Source organism: Mercenaria mercenaria, unplaced genomic scaffold (genome assembly GCF_021730395.1).
Source record: "Mercenaria mercenaria strain notata unplaced genomic scaffold, MADL_Memer_1 contig_3520, whole genome shotgun sequence".
Classification (NCBI taxonomy): domain Eukaryota; kingdom Metazoa; phylum Mollusca; class Bivalvia; order Venerida; family Veneridae; genus Mercenaria; species Mercenaria mercenaria.
This window is the reverse complement of record NW_026461667.1, coordinates 46,003-66,614: the sequence shown is the minus strand read 5'-3', so window position 1 is coordinate 66,614 and position 20,612 is coordinate 46,003. Positions and strand designations below refer to the sequence as shown.

Genomic DNA, 20,612 nt, shown 5'->3' with positions numbered 1-20,612 from the left:
TTTTTTTACTCTCGTGTCCGCTTCTTAGAAAATGTAATCGAATTCAAGATTATAGTGGAGCTGGACCCCAGGACACCTAAATTGAGCCGGCGACCCCTTACCCTCTAGACCACCGCTTAAGTTCGGTCTCAGAATAGAAAAGACCGTAAAACCTGTTACTGTGCCGTTGCAATATACTTTTCCTATCAACAGATAAGTAATTTAGCATGAGGAAGAACTGTCAAATGTATGTGTATATATATCGCTTTTTGCACAGTATATAGTCGTACGTGCTCTATTTGTTCTCCTATGCTGATCTCGGATGAACCTAAAAGAGCAGGCCAACAGGAATGTAAAGACTATTCTCTCCAAAACACGTTTTGTGTAAATTGTGTGTATCATTGCATACCGACATATAGTGATTGTTGTGTTAATAACGATTGAATAGAATCTTTTACTTTGTTCTAAATGTTCTGTGACCGATAATTATATGGTTAGTTTTAATACTGAGCATGTCAGTAGTGTTTGCCGTTACCCTTAAGAGTGTACTGGTACTGATGATAAACCCGAACAGAAAATGAGTTTTTTTACCTGTAACTTTTTTATTTCTGCAATTTGTAATCAATGGTCGGTATCAAAATAAAGCTTAACATTTGCTGAAAACTTTACATAATTCAAATTTATATTTAGTTAGCAAACTCACACGAAGTGAGGCCCTGAAAGGGGTTTGTAAAATGGGGACTGTAAGCAGGTTGACTGATGATAAATTCGAACACTTCGTCATTTACAAAATTTTCTTCGTAGTATTATATTGAAACTTTCCCCAAAAAGCTGCAACAGTCATTCCTGATCAAGTAATGAAAAGTGACCCAATGTCAGGCCTTCATGTGGCGACAGTGAGCATGCGCAAAAAAACACCCTCTTCCCAGTAATTTTGGATAATTTTTTTTATACAGATAAATGTAAGTCATTTATTTATACAGAATATTTACCAATTTTGTTTTTATTTACACCAGTTGGTGTTGTAAATGGAAACTATCAGATGGTGTGTTGAATTTTATAAATAACCGATTGCAATCAAATATTTCCAAGGTGGTCGACTTTATCATCTGTCCGGGTTTATCATCAGTACCAGTATAGGAAAACTAAATAGCGATGATTCAAGTAAAAACTAATACAGTAAGTTTTTCTACTGAAGAAAATGTGACTTTCTTGCAGCGGTATTTTCAAGTTAAGTTACTCATTGACAAACATTGTTCAGGTATGTGTTCGAACTTTTTATTTCAAATATAACCAGTCTTGTATTTTAAGAGTTCCTTTAAGTTAATCTGTCCAACTAAGTATTTAAAGAAGGTTAACTATATCAGAGACAAGTGTCTTTGCTACATTTACAAGCTCACTGCGCTGATATACTAAAGATAATCTATTACCTGTAATATTAGTTATTTATACCTAGTAATCGTATCATCTTTGCAATATTTCTGATACAACGAGGTCTTGCTATTCTCTCAGAGTTCTTTTCAAAGTTTTTTTTCCCTTTTTTTTTTTAAATAAGGCAGATAAACAAAATTTAATTAAATCGATTGTGAACAATACGCATATTCAGCATAAATGGGCGTCGTAAACAGCATTCACTTTTCAAATATTACATCAAAGACCGAAATGTTATCACTTGAAAAGACAATTACTATTATGGTATAGTTACACCAAGAACAACAAAAAAAAATCAATATTTTATCACAACTTTGTCAGTTTATTCAGAAAAAATTTGGCACCGTACGTTTAATTTGTGTACAGTTCTTAAGCTCTAGTTTGCATATGAACTGTGTAAGAATTATTTGGTGAAAATTATATGAATATACTGTGTCCACATTGCCTTGTCACTTATCGGCGGAAAAAATGTTCTTATAGATGAGGGTCTAGCAAATCAGTCTTACAAAATTCGCCATTACTAATGTTTAAATTCAGTATTTTTGCAGTAATCAGTGATTGACGTTGGGGCCCCGGCTTCATTCCCGTCGGTAATGGGGCAAATACGGTTGATTTCCGTTATTGTAACTATATGTAATTGGACTGGCTTAATCTAGTAATCTGTTGCGTATGCTCAGTTTCCATGATGCATTTCTAGGTTTTGCCCATAAGGTGCTGGCAATCCGAGTTTACTTGTACTGTTATGCTTGTCAAATGACATGCCTGGGTTTCGCACTTACTCAGAATAGTGTTGCTATTTGCTAAATGGATCCGCAACAGAATTTGCTTTTAGCTTAGTTATTAACAGCTATCCGTTTTAGATTTGTTCTTCTGTCGACTGACAGGATTTGTCTGCAGTTGACAGATGCTTCGGTATTTCCCGTCATCTGTTAAGTGGCCAATAGTTCCTACTTTAATAATTATGGCAGCTTATTACTAAGTATTCATACAACATGACTGTACAAGTACGAGGGGTGATTAATATATAACGGGAAAATGCTCATAACTTTTTTTATTATCATATCGGTCTGTCTCACACTTAAGACAGAAGTAGGTACATATATAAGCAATATATCGCTAAATTTTCAGATTTATACTAATATAATGCTAAAATCTACAGCTGCTAAGGTAACGCTCAATATGCATAGGTGGGGCATTTTGAATACTTTTCACCATTTTCACGTAAGTTCAAACCGTTACAGTTTAATTCTAGCAACGGTACATTGGTGAAAATTAACAATTATGGTCACTTAACACTAACCAGTCGGGCGATGACGTCAGGCACGAGTTGTGACGTCATATGTTACGTCCTGCACGTGTAACTGTTCCGTGATATAGTAAAATGGCGGAAGATCAAAGGTTTGCTCTATTAGTTTTGAAGAGAAAAAGGAAAAATGAAGTTGTGCAAGAAATACAGGGTACCTTTAGTGATCGTTCAATGTCAAAAGCAAGAATTTATGTATGGTCTGACTGATTTAACAACTGTTGGGAAAATGCGTATGATTTACCACGGAGTGGCCGGAATGTGATGTCGACGCACGGAAGAACGTTACAAGGGCGAAAGATCTCATAAACAGTGATAGGAGGAAATGTCAGAGAACTGTGCAATAAACTAATCTTGTCATATGAAATTGTCCATACAATCTTGAAAAAGTTAAATATGAGAAAATTGCAACACGCTGGATTCAGAAACGCCCGGAAAAGTTGGACCATTTTATGCTGCATCATGACAATGCGCCACCCCACACCTCGAAAGCGAGCACAAGTCACATAGAAAATGTAGTAATTAATTTGCAGGATTATCATCCTTTTTTCACCAGATTTTTCGTGAAATGACTTTTACCTGTTTCCGACACTGAAACATGAATTGCGGGGTGTAAAGATGAATTAGTCATTTTCAGAACTTCGTAAGAAAGTGTTGAATGTGCTGAACAGATTTCCCAAAGATAATTATCGTAATTCACTTCTACCCTGGGTAATTAACCCGTTGGCAAAATGTATTAATGTAAAAGGAAAGTATTTTGAGAAGTTTTTAAAAATGTGTGACATTTACTACAGTAAAGTTAAGTTAAAAACGTTGAACTCAGTTGTACGTCAATTAGCGCGTCACCTGACTTAACCTTGGCTGAAAAGGGCCGTAGTATATTCATGAACGTACATATTTTGGTTTTGGGTTGTGTCAGCTTGTGACACAAAGGTATCACTTTGTTGTCTGTCAGTCTATTCATATATTAAGATCTGTCATTTATATATAAAGGGATTGGCTTTAATATTAAAACAAGCAAATTCGATGAATTGGTATCCCCCGCCGAAAGGGCTTGAGGTGAGGAATGGCAAAAAAATATTTCTGTCAAAAAGTTTAGTTTAATGTTACTAAGAAGCAAATAACTTCATTAGTCAAAAAAAAAATAATTTTAACAGGGTTTTTTTGTGGGGCAGCGGCGAGGGGGGCAGTGGTGGTGACCGGATGAGGTTACAAAATTTCACCTGTTGATTATAAATATTGATGGAAAATTAAAAATGAAAAAAAAAAAAAAAAAAACTGGGCGGGGGATTGAGACGCATGATGGGGTGGTGAGCAAGATCGAGTGGATAGTGAGGTGGGGGAATGGTACAATCCTGCATGCTAATAAATATTCATGGAAGGTTTGAAAAACAAAATAATAAAAAGGAATGGCAGCATTCGCTGAGTTATCTTCCCAAATGATTTGACAGGTGTCGCTACGGGCGAATAGGTCCTATCATGCGGTGTACTCTCGGCTTTTATCATAGTGTTAAACTCTTTTTCTTAACCTTTCATGCATTTGATAGCTGAATAAAAAAAAATAATTAAAGCATTTTAAAAAAATTCTAATCATGTAATTTATCAATATAATCTATTTATATAGCTGTTTCTTCTGTTTTTAACATAAAATTAAAAGCCTTGTAAAATTTTCATCATTTCAAAATGCTGGCTAGTAATATATAACTGAAATTATTATTTTAGCATTAATTTAAGCGAGTCACATTTCCGTATAATTTATAAGCAAAGTGGGGCTAGCTAGTAGCTAGTTGAAAATATTGTTAAATTTTACCCCTGAATGGAAGCTTTGTTCCAAATAGACAATGGTTACTCTGGGAACATTTAGTTTGCATAAAATTTCCTATCCACCGGCTGCATACTGATTGTTATCATAAAAATGTGCATGCCATGTGTCCTGTTAACTCTATTGGGTTAAATTCAAGAATATGTCCTTGAAGCAGACTTAACACTCTGCTCCCACTTATGTGTTAAATATCGGTCAGATGTTAATGTTATGTGTATAATAAGTTTTCTTAATACATTGCAATTTGAAATAATGTCTAAAAGGTCTCACATTTGTTTTTATTTTTAAAGCTTCACAAATTTGTGGTCTGTGTATTAAAAATCCTACGGGTGTTTTTATTAAATGTAAAGATTTATATTTTAACTTTATGTGGGCAAGTTACTGTGAATTTGAATTGACTGAAAATTAAAGAGGCAGCAACATAAAATTAAATTAACAGGTGGTATGTCAACTTGTCAATAGAGATCATTTATGCTTCATGGATGATATTTTCATGAAATATATGAGAAAACACATATAATAATTTAATTGAGCTGATGGAAAATTGAAGGGACATCTTATCACAAAGGCATATATATATTCTAACATTTTACAGTAATTATTATTATAATTTCTATATTATTCAAGATCTCATTGCATTAAGCTGTGTATGCAGATCTTTCCGATTAATTTGTAACTTTAGGAATATATACTGTCTAGTATATTGATTCTTATTCTAAGAATATAGTCTGAATACTTGCACAATGATAAAATGATTTTCCAAGGAGGCATTTCAATATTGAAAAATACTTTAAAGCTGAATAAAAGCATTTATTGTCACAGTTAACAAACATAACAATCATACAGTCCATATTTAAACTGACACACAGAAAATGCACTTTAAAACAGTCCTTACAGCTAGCCTCATATTTTTTAAGGCACAGAGTATCAATAAATATAAATAAAGCTCTTTCCTCAATTGCTCAAGGGATAAACAGCTGAATTTTGATTACATAATCGGATATTTTCCAAATCTACTAATATAGTTTGAAGTGACAGCGACTGAATAACAATGTAAATAATGTAATCAAACTTTTCTAGGACCTATTCGCATGTAGCGCCACCTATACGCGCACCTGTTTAATCAGGGGAATTAACTGACCGATATCGCCCATTGTTTTTTTTGGGTGGAGGGGGAGGGGGTGGGACCAAGGCAAGGTGGTGACCAGGTATAGGTACAAAACTTCACATGTTCATACTTAATGATCATGGAAAATATTGGAAGAAGTTTAATGAAAATCTACCAATGGGTTGGTTTGTCATGTATAAATCTGTAGATTTTTAAACAATTAAAGGGCAATAACTCTAAGGAAAATTGACCAATTGAGAAATAAAATGACCGGCATCATCGCAGTATGTTGGTTCATGTTTATTTCAAGTTTCATGAAATTCTACCTGCTAGTTACTGAGTAATGGCTGCAGACGGACGGACAGACGGACGGACAGACGGACGGACGGACGGATGGACGGACGGACTGACAACGCCATTTCAATACGTCCCTCCCGACTTCATCGGCGGGGGATAATAATCAAAACGCTGGGCACGGATCACGTTGTCGTATTCGATCTTTACTAAATGTGCAACTAGTTAGAATGTTTTACTAAGTTTATAATATCTACATCTGGTTTGAAACTTGATTATCTGGGGTTGAAATAGGCAACGAGGTGTTATCCTAGAAAAAAACATAGTTAACTCTTTAGAGGAGTCTTTTTCTACTGGAACAATTTTATCAAAATTAATGTAAGTAAAATTCGAAACTGGGTCATAAACTAATAAGCCATACCTCATTACTATTACGGGCATATTATTCCTGCCCTGTCGCATATAATATGATTAGCCAGATTTATTTATCTTGCAACGGTTAAGAGGGATTCCGCAAATTGAGATCTTTGATAGTTATATTTTGTAAACTTGTAATTCTTGTTTTATCAGTGTATGTTTGTTCTCATACCATATCTATGTCATACTTTTTTATACATGCGTTTGTATTTATGTTAGTCTTACACCGCAAAATATGTGACTTTGCGATGTAGATGTATATGTTTAAGCCAATAAACGTTTTGACTTGACTTGACTTTGATTATATAATTGTGAAACTCGATCATCCTAGTTGTCAAACTTCCACATCGTCTTAATTCGCAAATGTTCATTACGTACTAAAACCAACTTCAATTATGGCATTTTCAAGTTGCATAACTGCAGTAAGTAAAATTAGAGGATAAGAATTTCTTCTTAAAGAGAATGTCACTCAGTCTATCAACAATTGATTAAATAAGTTGACAATACTTGATCAATTACATTTTAAATAAAATCTGTAAAAAGATCCTTTGAAATCAAAGAATGCAAGAAGAATAGTAGCAGACTCGGGTTGATTGAGTCTGTTCATGAGAGGTAATGAAATATGCAACACCTCTCACGCCCCCTTGCACCGGCTTAAGTGGAACTCTATTAAACATATGTTGAATAGACGCCATGATCCCAAATGACAATAGACAACACTAAAACCTTGCTTCAAATAAAAAACTAAACGTGTAGGAACAAACTGTGACACTATGATTTAATAATTTTGTTGAAAAACCAGAGTGAGAGAAGATTATCAAGGATTACCAGATGGTAATACAAATATAAAGAAATGGCTATTTATGGTCATAGGTACTGGCACCATATTGTGCTGATACATGTAGTACTTAACACTATAAAATGCCAATATTAATATGCTTCTTGACTCTGGTAATTAACTAACATTATATTCTTTCATCTAACCTAGTAAAATTTGGCGAATGAATGTATTGTTTTCGTGACTGTACAGTAAATGAAATGCACACCTTAAATAAATATAATTACATGTCATCCAAATATAAATTACATTCTATTACCGTCACGTTATATCAACAAATATAATTCAATTGCAGTTAGATACATCTTTAAACCCCCGACTAGGATTTAAAACAGGAAGTAGGCATTGGTACAGGTTTCTATATAAAGCATGCATAGTAAACGTAGGAGAACCATTTTAAAATCCCGAAAGAACTCGTAAATGAAAATATAAAACATGCACATATATTCTTTGGTATGTATTATTTATCTTAGTACATTTAATTTTATTAGTATTTGTCAAGAAAGTTTATGTACAGATTTTAAGAAAAATCTTAACTGTTCAAAGTCCAATATTTGAATTTCCCCGGTAGGAACATTAATGTCATGACCTCAAATTACAGAGAACCAGCACTAGCACGAGCTTTTGTTCATCAACTATAATGCTGTTATAGTAGCAAACAATAATTCACATCTAAATGTAAAGATATTCATAGTGACTATTTCATTTACTATTTGTTTACTTTTTTTATCACCTGTGTGTTTATGAAATAACACTGTACTGAAAATGATTTACACTTATCCTGTGCATCAAGAGAATAAATACTTATTATATAACTGGACTAAGTACTTGTAGTACATTTGTGTTTATTTACTGAAGCCTTTGATTAAAAAACAATCCGCAATTGTGTCCGTTCTCTTGTTACAATGAATATATTTCCATTGTTGGATAATTCATACTTTCATACAAGAATAATCTGGTACGAAGTCCAGTAACAAAATGCTACACATTTATCAGTGACTTTGATACCATTAATGTGTATTGTTTTGGCCCCCTTTCCGACGTCGCCACACCCCAATGCCAATTATCTCAACTTTCTCTGATAGGAACAGGCTTCCCAAAATTCTGTTTGATTTTCATTTCGTGTCTTGACTCTGTGCTTCAAAGTCGTAGTGCTACATTTATCTTGCACATTGCTTTTCAGCGTTTATTGAATAATTTTATTGTATAGTGTTATGATACTTAAGTATGAATAACAAAAATAGGCCTCTTCCAGTGAAGAGAAATCATGAGGAGTACAAGACTGACACACTGAAGCAAATTCCGTCTAAAATGAGTACTTTAAGGAAGTTAGGTGACTTTAAGCAAAAACAAGAAAGAAAAAACAACTTCTCAACGACATGTCGAAATAAAAGTTTTTCTTGGAGAGGGAAAATTCAGTGCAGTGTCAATTTATCAATTACTTTTTCTTTGATATTAATATTCCTGAAATTATCAGCATAAACCGTATGAAATTCATGATGCAGTACACTTATACACCATGGTGCCTCTATATCAGTAAACGTAAGTGTGATGATGCATGTTTTACATTTAAATTGACATTTTCCATACATCTAAAAATATTGAAAATTCTTGGCAAATGTTAGATTTTCACATGGCTACTTTATTCAGTAATTGCTACTGACCAGCTCAGAAAATTGCGTTTTTCTTCCCATATTGGTAAAATAGTCAAATCTTAGCTGAAACAACTACAACGGACGTACCAAATTATATTTGCTATTGAAAGGAAGTTGAAAGAAAAAGCTTTTGAAGCAGAAATTGCCTTGTCAGTGACATCATTGTCTGATGTATGTAAATACAACATGCATCAACATAGTTGCAGCTAATGTTTGTCTTAGGTAGAAAGTGGGAAATCGTTGGGCATTGAAATGTTTCAAAATAGGCAGATGACGCATACTCAAAAAAGCATGAGCTGATGAGAATCTTAATAACCAGTCTTGTCAACATGGTCAAGTGTAAGTATATGCACTGTTACAGAAAAGTTATAGCAAACCAAGAATGCATTTTACACATGATAGTTGACAAATTTCTTTCTTGAAACACAAATTCCAAGGTAACATTGTTATTGCTTTTACAAATTCCAAGGTTACATTGTTATTGCTTTCACAAATTCCGAGGTTACATTTTCATTGATCTGTTATATATAATTTTTGTCGCTCTTTCTTCCCCTAAATCGTTCCGGTCGAGTTTTAAAATCTCGTCCAGAGCACCTGAAACAAATGAAAAGTAATGTTAATTTTTAAATAATAATAACAATAATAATAATAAAAATAATTGATTTTTAGTCAGATTACCGCTTGTAAAACCATATTCGGTATGTCAAAGTATGATATACTTTAGTATCTGCATTGCCTATTCAGTCTTTCTATCAACTCTTTTGATCATTTTGAATCGTCTGGTACTCTATCTGATCTGTTATATATCTTTAAACTAAGCTCCAATGAATATTTTTGAAACCGTCACAGATAACTCAAGTGTTTCCTTACATTATAACCCATACAAAACTACTTTTGAAAATAATATTTGCTGATAGGTTTACCAAAAAAGAAAAAGATTTTTAAATGATATATTAAAATTCTTCAAATTACAGTGAAACCTTTGTTGACAGAACACGTTTTACAGATGCTGTTACACTGAAAAAGTTAATTTGCTTCATGCCTTTTGTAAAGAGGTGTTTACTCTTTGGTAAAATCGATAACAAATGCCTCATTTTACCTAGCAATAAAGTGTCACCGGCGTCATCAACATTGCTTTCGTGGATGTAATTGATTACTGGAAATATTATGTTCTCTCTGAAATCAAACTCCGTCTTAAGTGCCCTTATGCATCTTTTAACGTGTTTGCTTTCATACACCAGAAGTTTATCAAACTGTGTGTTCTCACTTAGTTCGTCTCCCTTCGTCAAAATCACAATGTAAGGAATATCTAGGGATAAAGTGATCACATATTTAAATTTTGAAATGTAAGACGACTCATTTTTTCAAATCAAGATTCAGCAGATCGCAAAGCACGAGATACAGTTTCCAGCATCTTCGTCAAGAACGATGTATTTAGCTTCATGCAGATACCCGTCCTAGTATGTTCATTTTTATATTGAATAACGCCTACGGAAATTTGATTATAATTTTCATAAAATTAAGCCTTCGTTGTGAGCATTACCTTATTTTTCGTATCTTTTGAATCGCCTTTTCAATACATAAAAAAGGCACACAAAATACATTTCAATAAACAGTCTCCGGATTTAGTTTGCAACTCTGGAATTTTCGCAAACTTAGCTATCTTTTATCTTCGACTTTTATGTGATATTGTGACATCTAACAACAGTTCGGGTCTCATAGAGACATAATTGGCCATTTCCTTTCACATATCTCAAACAACGAACTCTTGGAACAGTTGATTCTAGGGTAAAACATATGAAACTGATCGTCCAAAGTTTGTTTTGTTAATAATGTCATTAATTGAAAATTGTTGATTTCTTTGCATCGTATCTTTTAACAACTATATGAAGAATACATTTGATGGAGATACACTAGGTATTTCAAATAAGAAAGAGAGTGCATAATAATGATTTAAGCCTTTGACACTACCATTTTGACAGATGCAGATCGGGTTAGAATTATATATGTTTTTCATTGTGAACCTAAATTTAAAAGGAGATTTTCATGTAATATCCTGTATTTTTTATATTTTGGATTAAAAAAAGTCCCACGGTGCATATTTGTCAGGTCAAATATATCGTATATGCTTCAGTAAGTTTTATGACCCCGTCTAATTATGTGACATCGTTTAGATCGCAATGCTACGGTCATAACCAGCAAGGCGGCCTGTGTTTAATCTTGGCGGTGGCATTGTATAATTATATAATGTCTAATATTTTCGCTGAGCAGAAACCCAAAAGTTACTGGAATATTAGTATTAAAATAAAATACTGATGTTTTGTTCTGTTAAAATGTCACAATATCTATTCTTATTTATTTTCTAACCTCCCATGGAAATGTGCTCCCATTTAAAACAATGGGAGGTTTTCACTCGCGGGGTTTTATTTCGCACAGTAATACATCTTTAAGTTAGATTTAAGTTGATATTGATAAAATTATAATTAATTGGCAAAAAGTGAAACATTAAATGCAATTTCAAAAATCATCCAGTCTCCAGTGGGGGGTTTCCTCCCATAACGAATATGGGAGATTTTTTTCTTCCAAAGTCGTTTTTCAACTCGAAATAATGTCAGAAGAGTTTTTTTATTGTATACATCATTAATCTGAGTTAAAATATTTTGATCTAAAAATTTCAGAAAAACAAAAACACGTTTTGTTTTCTCCCGTAATTGGTAAAGTGGGAGAAAATCACCCGCGGGACCCCCCATGGGCTAGCAAAAACCCCATGGGAGAAATATACTCCCATGGAAGGACCAACTTTGAAATCCTCCCATGAATTCATTCTTTAAGGTATAAACTATCCTATCATTTAATGTAAAAAATCAGAGAAAAGTCAAAGACAAAAGGTAGCAGAGTTTGCGAAAATTCCAGATTTGCAAACGAAATCCGGAGACTGTTAATATCAACTTTGTTTCGCGGGTATGTTCAAGGTAAGATAAGAGACAAATGTATATCTTTATATTTGTTCATTACTCATTACGTTTGACCGATTTATGTTCCTATTAAATAAAGAAAACTGAAACTTTGTGATATTATGCGAAAAATCATTTTGTATAACACAAGTATGACGACATAGCGCATTAGAATATACCACAAAAGGAAAGCAAATATTAGGCGGATGTCACAAAGGATGTAGGTAACAACCCTTGATATCATAATAGAATCGAAATAACTTACCCTGAATGAAAATGTAGCTTGTGCCCATGCGAAATAATTTCTTTGTATCTGAACTCCATATAGTGACTTTATTCAATGACTAAGCGCTCTTTTGGACATATTATCAAATAAATGCATCATCGTTTAACACCTACTGAAACTTTTATCCAATACTAGTAATTGTAATATTATGTATCTTTCATTAAATTCAGAATAAATATTACCTTATACACTCTTGGAAACATCGTTTAAATATCTACACACTAAATAAAATTGATTATTGAAATACCCTGATTTAGTGATATGTCACACGATTTTGATATAAGTCCTCAAACTGATTTTATGACCTTAATCGTGCAGTGACAGGGGGTTATTTTCCCACAGCTACACAAAAATATAATAATTTTGAACAACAAAATATTTTATAAGGTCCCCATCAAGAGTAAAATGTTCTTATTTTGGGGTTACCACTAGCCTCTTTCAGGAATTGATGGAGAAATTCTGTTCATTTCAGTAGACTATATCTTGTCGTAGTTATACATTCTGTGGTTTTGTTTGTTTTATTAATTCAGTAATTTTAAAGTCCTTTCCAAAAATGTAATGTTGTCTGTTTATGAACTTTCTAAATATAGCAAAAAGATGCCATCTATGCATTCGATATAACATAAAACACTCGGACAGCCACATATACTAGAAATACATATATTTTTGAGTCAATAACTTTGATTTCACTTTGTCATTTCTATATCGCTATTCAAGGTATACGTTAATGCTCTAGTATAAATGGATCTGAACTTAATTTTTTCCGACATAAATTCCTTGACTGTGTGTATTGTTCTCGTAACTTCAGCCGGTAATCCAGCAGCAACAGACTTGCAATCGAAAACAAGACAGACGCAGTGGATTTTATCCCCTTTACCAAGTGGAACTTTTGGGGTTGCATCTTTTAACTAAAATATAGTATAGCGTCCCTAGAAGATATTTGAGAAAATTACACCCATATTTGCATTAATATAAATTATCTCAAAAAAAACCCCACTGACCTATACATTTTGTTTAACCACATTCTAAACACTATGTTTATTTACAATCGTGAGAAGTTTCATAAAAAAATCTACATTGTAGGAACATTTCTATTCGCAAAAATGTTTTGATAGTTATGATTTTCCCACAGACTTCCATTATGAAAAATTGCATGAGGTCCAAATTTTTCAAATTGTTCTAGCAAAAAAATCAAGCACACGACCCTATCCTTTTTATTTGCTGAAGTTTCTAGGTATTATCCAAAGTTTTTAAAAATCAGAATCAAATTCTACAGAAAAATAGTTCGATCCAAACGTGCAGAACTACCTTAATGTGCATTTGAATTATTGTTAAATTACTTTTCATACAGCTTTCCTCCAAATTGATCGAATGCAAAGGCATTACGTTTGTGTCGGATGTCTAGAAAAATCTTGTTTTAAAAGTACAAATGAATTAATTCAGTGACATCAAGGCAATATAAAAATAATGAAAATATTTCATTTCTTCTGTAAAACAATAAAAAGCTTAACATTGCTATCGTCATGTTGAAAACCCGGATTCCAAGCATATTCAGCTTTAGTTCCTTATATGATTTTAATATATATCGTTTTAAATAATAACTATTTACTGTATCATAATAATAAAAATTGTCATCTGTTTAAAATCCTCATGCCCTTGTCCCTCTAAAGTATTTCAAAAGGTAAAAATTATAGGCCATGAAATCATGTTACCAACTGCGCCAAATGTTCAAAATTTTAAGATATGCGTATTTATTTTTTGAATTTTATACTTGATCTACCATAGCTTTTAAATATCAGTTTGTTCTGAATCCGTAGGGCAAGCGATGTAGAGAGTTTGCTGTGATTTCCCTTTTATAAAAAAAAAATGCTGACATTAGTGCCGTGCATGTTTTCTATACTTTCACCGAAAAGACTACAGGTGGTACATAAATTATTGTTAAAGCTATTTTGAAGTGTAAAGCATACACTTCTATCATGTCAAGAGTCTTATTATGTGACTCGAGGACGGGCGTCCTGTACATAGCTATTCCTATATAACTTCAGGTCCTGTCTTTGCGTTTGAGTCACATGAAGCGCCGTTGAAAAGAAAAAAAAAAAGAGCTACCGTCGCATCTATAAAATCCGTAGCTATATCTAAACTACTAGAATAGTTTGCTTTACGTTTCATTTGTCAACTTGTCGGTATGATATTTCATACCACTGTCTGTGTTTTCGCATACGTTCCCTATTTGGTCATACATACTAGAAAAATACACACAAGGCTAAAGGACACTACCCCGTATCGTAGGTTTCAGTTACCCTGGTGAACACAAGAAATGTAAATAAATAATAATATTCCGATATTCCCGCATAAAATTACCTTGTTCGCAATCAATCCGCGTGTCATTTGTAGCAACCAAAGATGATACAACTCGCCTTTTAATTGTACTTTGTTCGCAAACAATCCGCGTGTCATTTGTAGCATCCAAAGACGATACAACTCGCCTTTTAGTTGTACCTTGTTCGCAATCAGTCCGCGTGTCATTTGTAGCAACCAAAGATGATACAACTCGCCGTTTAGTTGTAAGTAATTTTCAATAAACATTACACTATAATAACTTTTTTTTCAAAATAAAATATATAAAGTGATTGCTTTTGTTATATCCTGACATCTCAATCATTTCCGGTATGATCAGAATTTCTATCTAAATTTTCAATGAATTCTAAAACTTAAATACTTCAACAGAAATTTCTGTTGATAAGCATTGAAATTATATAATTATTTAATCTAAGCGATTTTTGAAACCAAGCAACGGTTTGATTAAGCCATCCTTCCTTTTCGTCGGGAGGTGCCCATTACTAAAGACAGGTCTAACTCTCTCTCACTTATAAACGGGAGCAATGAAAAAAATCTTCTGTCAAAGTAGTACTGCATTTAAACCACAATATGATGGTAGACCTAAGTATAAAATGATTATGCAAACAATTGTAATTTTAAAGTGAAACTAGAACGCAGAACTCTATAAAGTGCTGCTTTCTTTGAAAAAATATGAAAGGTTTTCATTTTGCTTTAACCTACTGATGTAGCACAAAATATAACACCAAAATAACGCTCCATGTTCACTACAAAATAGGCTGTTATCTGATACATCCATATCTAGAAAGCATCTATATGTAATACTTGCTCTGAACAGTTTGTTAAATATATACATAATACTAATAGCCTACAAACTATAAAATTCGGAAATGAAAATGTACTCGAGAGGAGATAACTAAAAATTAAAAGGCAGTGTACGTGAGTATATGAGTAAGGAAATATAGTGATTATTTTAAAATAACAGTCAGATAAAGATTTTCGGAGCACGGGAGATGTAAAATTAGATCAGGTAAAGATATGAAGTTTATTATTTTAATGAAACATTAAACTAGTGTTGTGTCAGTTTATTAAAAAAAACGAGTTACAATTTACAATTTAAGTTCGATCATACGTTTATTGATAAGACTTATGAAAAGGTAGATATTAATCTAGATAAAGTTACAATGAAATTCTTTGGAATGTTGCCTTCCACAATGTTTTGTATATCTTCCGTTGTAATACCGCCAGCTTTTTCGAGCCCGGGCATATCACCAAAATATACATTGCTTCTTTTGTCTCCAACTTTGTACATCTGAAACTGAATCAGAACAAAACTATACTATAAAACATAAACAAACATTGATATTGCATTCATCCATTCTATAGAATATGAGAACATGAGCCTTTCTCTTTTGTATTTTGGTTTTTGACAGACATTTTTTACTAATTCTATCAGACAAACAGACAAATGGACTCTAATAAGTTTTTATGATTTTACATAAAACAAGATGTAGTGATTCTGTGGCTTTAAAAACTTGTGTGGCTTGAACACATTTTCAAAAACAAAGGTTTTTACTGTAAAATGCACAACTGATAAAAAGAGTTGAGCTGTAGTCATAGATTAGTGACTGAGTACTACAATGTTTTCCCTAATAACAATTAAATGTTGACAGACGATAGTTTTAATTTTTTATGAAGGCAGAATTAATTTAAGAGTTCAACAATGTTGTAAGCCAATATGAATAATCGTATAGAAGTTTGCAAATATACTGAAAAATAATATGAAAGTAATGTAACGTTATTGTAGAAATGTAATAATGCAGGGTTTGAAAAGGAAATTTACAGTTATTATACTTCAAATGAAATTAAGTTGAACATGTATATAAAGAACATTTGCAAAGAAATTACTGGACCGCTGTTACAAACCAAATATTGCAATACAAACGTTTTATAGATAATTTCAATATTGTATGTTAATCAGAAGTAATACTAAGATATTACTGATGTTTTACCATTTTTGTGTTTGGACAATTACTTAGCCCTCCAGATGCACCGTGCCCTTCTATATTGTGGCTAATCTTTCGCAGTAAGGCCGAAGATATTGAATCAATGAAACATGTTTTTCCAGAATGCATTGGTCCAATACAAAGTATGCGAATTTGTTTAGTTTCAAATCTCGCCGTTTCCTCCCTCAGACGTCTAATTTCAACGTCTCTTTCCTTTTGCAAATTGAAAATACTCTGTCAAAATTTGTTGCAACGCTATATTTTTCAGACTTAACAATGTACGTCAAATGAAATTTTTGACACTCTTCACGTAACATAGCAACACCTTAATAAAATTAATTAAAAAACATGAGCTCGGAAAACCAGAATTTGCCAATTATCAATTGTAATCTCAATCCTTACATTGCTGCTTATTTTATGTTATCAATATGAAAGGTGTTTAATCAAACACTATATATTGTCAAAATTAAAATGGGGAAAAACAGTTCCGCTGACTATTAAACATTTAATAAATGGTATATTAGATTTCCAGGTATCACCCAGGATTTCCGGATAAACGACGTTACGCTATCACTACCGGTTTATCAAACTTGAAGAAAAACCTCAGAAAGTTTGCCGTATTTACCTTTAAAAGCCGTTTTCCTCGCTCTTCCAACTCATCCGATTTTGTTTTCTTGTCTGAAACAATTTCGCATTTGTTCTAAGACTGACTAAGTACAATACTATAGAAATACCATATTGACGGCATTGCTTTGAATTACAACATACAAATGACATTAAACCCTCAGTACAGTTTTATACAAAACTGTCCAATTTGCTGTTCTACATTATTCGGATTTCATGCTTCAAATAAATTGACTGAGACATATATTATGAGCTTGACCTTTGATCACAACCTAGTCAATAGATTTGCAAAAAAAAAACGTATAGCGGAAATGCAAGCTGTCTGATGAGTCGAAATAGTCATGTTCACGAAATAAGTTTCTTCGCTTGGAAGAATACATATAGCTTAATGGGAGACCAACTTTGGGAAGTCATACGTCTTTGTGGAGGAGCCAGTGAGGTCTACTTAACAGCCACTGTAACTAAAGATAGAAGAAACAATTTTCGCTATTCTAATATTTATCGATACAATATTTTGATATTCATTTGCATATTTTGCTAGCTGTGTCCAGGTCAGAGTCATTGTTTAAAAATTCAATCGCGGTCTTCGATCAGAATAATGGGAAACAAGTGAAGGTTACTCCAAAGGAGCATATATTGATACACATATTTGAATTGCTTTTTTGATGTCATTGGGGTCAATTGCTATATAATCAATAAAAAAGTACTGAAATAAAGAAAACATATGTTTACTAGTTTAATAAGAAAACAAAGACATTCAGATTATTAAGTGGTATTAGGTCTGCGTGGGCGATTCTTGTCTCTTTTAAGCTACGTATATCGCATGTATGTATTAGTCAATTAAATTAAACATTTTGTTTACTGTACTTAGTCATTTGTTAAATAGCTGAAAGATTACATGTAACTAGCTAAGTACGTAGATAAATTCAAAAGTAATGTCACTGAAGTCATCAAATGTGTATAAAAGTGACAAAAATTCCTTTCCATGTAGATTGATCTATTTACACTTTCTTTGAACATATCATAAAGTAATGCTTACTTTTTGAGTTATCCACATACACAGAAAGCATGCTAACGATGGTTGCTGAACGACACAGACTTTATTGACGTCAGAGACTGACTTCTTTGACTAAGCAATAGCAAATCTTATAAGCACTACGCAGCAAACATTATTCTGTGCAATAATAGACTTCACGAATGATTTCAGAAAGACTAATTAACTTAACATCAGTATAATTTCATATTATTAAGGGTGTAACTTTGATGTCAATTGGTGATTGTCTCTGTTTATGTTTTTCTGTTTATAAAAGAAACGCTGTTTTGCAAAGTGTCATCTGGGTTAAAGTATTAAGTTATGTGTATTGTAAACGAAACAACCCTAGGAAATATTATAATCAAAATTGAATAAGCTTGTATCTTGACATAAACTGTATTATGTTATAACGATTAATACATGCGCACTTGACACAGTGACATTACTTCTATATTATATCACAGTCACACATACGGCGCAAATAGCTACGTCTAGCTACGGATAAAAACGTAGTTACCCGTATCGATCCGTACCTGAGCCGTACGGATTGGTACGAATTGATACATTTAGGTACGTCTCAGATACGTATCAATACGGATAGATACGGATTACTACGTTTTTATCCGTGGCTAGACGTAGCTTTCCGCGCCGTATGTGTGACTGGGTTATTAACCCTCGCATAATGACTGTCAAACATATAACTTATTGAAAACGTATTTAGTCTTATTTCAATTAACATACATTTTAAACTGATTATAAGTGTAGAAAAGTTAACTAATCATCACCTGTATGTTTTGCACAGTACTCCTCTGTGACTTCTACCATTTTATATAAAGCTTGTAGAGCTAGTCTGTCTTTTCCTTTTGATTTCTCGTCATCAGAAGTGTAATTAACAACCGGAAGAACGAGGTTTTCCGGAATCTTAAAAAAACTTTGCTATATATGCCGTGATCTCTTCTGACTTTTTGCATTTATACAGATGGTCCACATCCTCTGTTATACTCAGGCATTGTTCATCAAACTTGGTTGCTACAACAACCATTGGCAGACCTTTAAAATATCATACTTTCTTTTTCAGTTGTCGAAGAATTGAAGAATATATATATATATATATACAGAGAGAGGGAGAGAAAAAGAAAGAGAGATGGTGAAAGAGAGAAACAGACAGACAGATGTATGTTCAAACAGTGTCAAAAGTTTGTCAAGGGTACCATAAATCAAAATAATAAAGAATGGGATACATTCCGCCTATAAAGTTCGAATTATCAATGCTAACTATTTTATATATATATATTCGTAATATATATATTATGACTCATGCAAGGATTGATAAATACTGAAGGAAAAATAAAAATGTCAATTTTGTTGCACATTTTAGTTATGTAAGTATCAAATACCATCACCAAATCATGTGCCATCTTAAGCTTATTTAAGCCGCAAAATATAACTTAATTTTTATTGTAAATATACTCATGTTAGATCAGTTATTGTTTCAGATATCTTTTATCCAAGTATTTGTTTACTTCAGTTTGCGAAGAATTATATTTTACAATGTGTTATTATCGCTAAGAATTGAAGTATGTATTCTGAGATATATACAGCCGAGCAAGCTTATAGATCCACATACTTGAATTCTATTTTGGAATGTGTTTTTAATGTTAATCATTCAAAACCGGTTACAGAAGGAGTTGCAATCCTGTTGTAAGGACCCGTTTTAACTAATGTCTTGTTGGTATATTAAAATACTTGTTGCAATTTAATCTCCTTTGGGGTCCTTTAATTTCTGCACATGGAGATCGTTTGCAAATAAATGTCAGGGTTGTTTTTGCTTATAATCAAAGGAATCCTCGATTGTTTATACTTGCTGGTGTTTAATATATTGACGTTTTCACATGTTGATTAATTGAGGAACATTGACAGTTTTTATATGTCTATTTATGGACACGGTAGTGTTTGCTTTACAGAACTGTGAAATGTATATGTGACATATATAAACGTCTAAGGTAGTCACTTACTATGCATGCCTGTTACTATATACCTGATCACCATTGAATTCTAATCCAAGGTTCGGCGGTTATGTCAGCCTCCATGCACCAGTACATCTTAACGTTGTGTAATAAATAAGAAGTTTCTTTGTTTCCAGTATTATTATTATTCAAGTATTATATATTAAGCCTCTGTTCTCAGGAACTCGACATCTGCATTTAACCATACAGCTCATATCATATGTATTTATAAAGTGACATTTATGTAAAGCTGTGGCCAATTTCTGCCAATCATTAATCAAAATGAAATTAGATATTAATTGCTATAGTACTTTGATAATAGTAAAAATAATGCATTTATACAACTGTCTTGGGTTTTTCTTTCATAGTATTATTATTTTCTGTGCCAAGCTATCTTCAGTATTTGGTAACCGTAGGCGGTACACAAAGCTTGAATCCAAACCTGTTACCTCGAATTATTGTTTATATACAATATTTATAACATCCTTTCATTGATGCTTGACCTGATGTCAACAGAAT

General features: G+C 32.8%; 1 long non-coding RNA gene across 2 annotated transcripts in view; it reads right to left on the bottom strand.

Annotated features, from left to right (window-relative positions):
• Positions 1-7,115: 7,115 nt before the first annotated feature.
• The window catches only part of LOC123538568 (uncharacterized), a 32,883-nt gene continuing 19,386 nt past the window's right edge, over positions 7,116-20,612 (bottom strand). The window contains exons 6-11 of one of the 2 annotated variants that reach the window (XR_008369266.1): positions 18,873-19,137; positions 17,056-17,108; positions 16,437-16,643; positions 15,608-15,742; positions 9,947-10,156; positions 7,116-9,441 (exon numbers count right to left, since the gene is read on the bottom strand). This is a non-coding gene — a long non-coding RNA (uncharacterized LOC123538568). The other variant, XR_008369267.1, reaches the window with a different exon arrangement.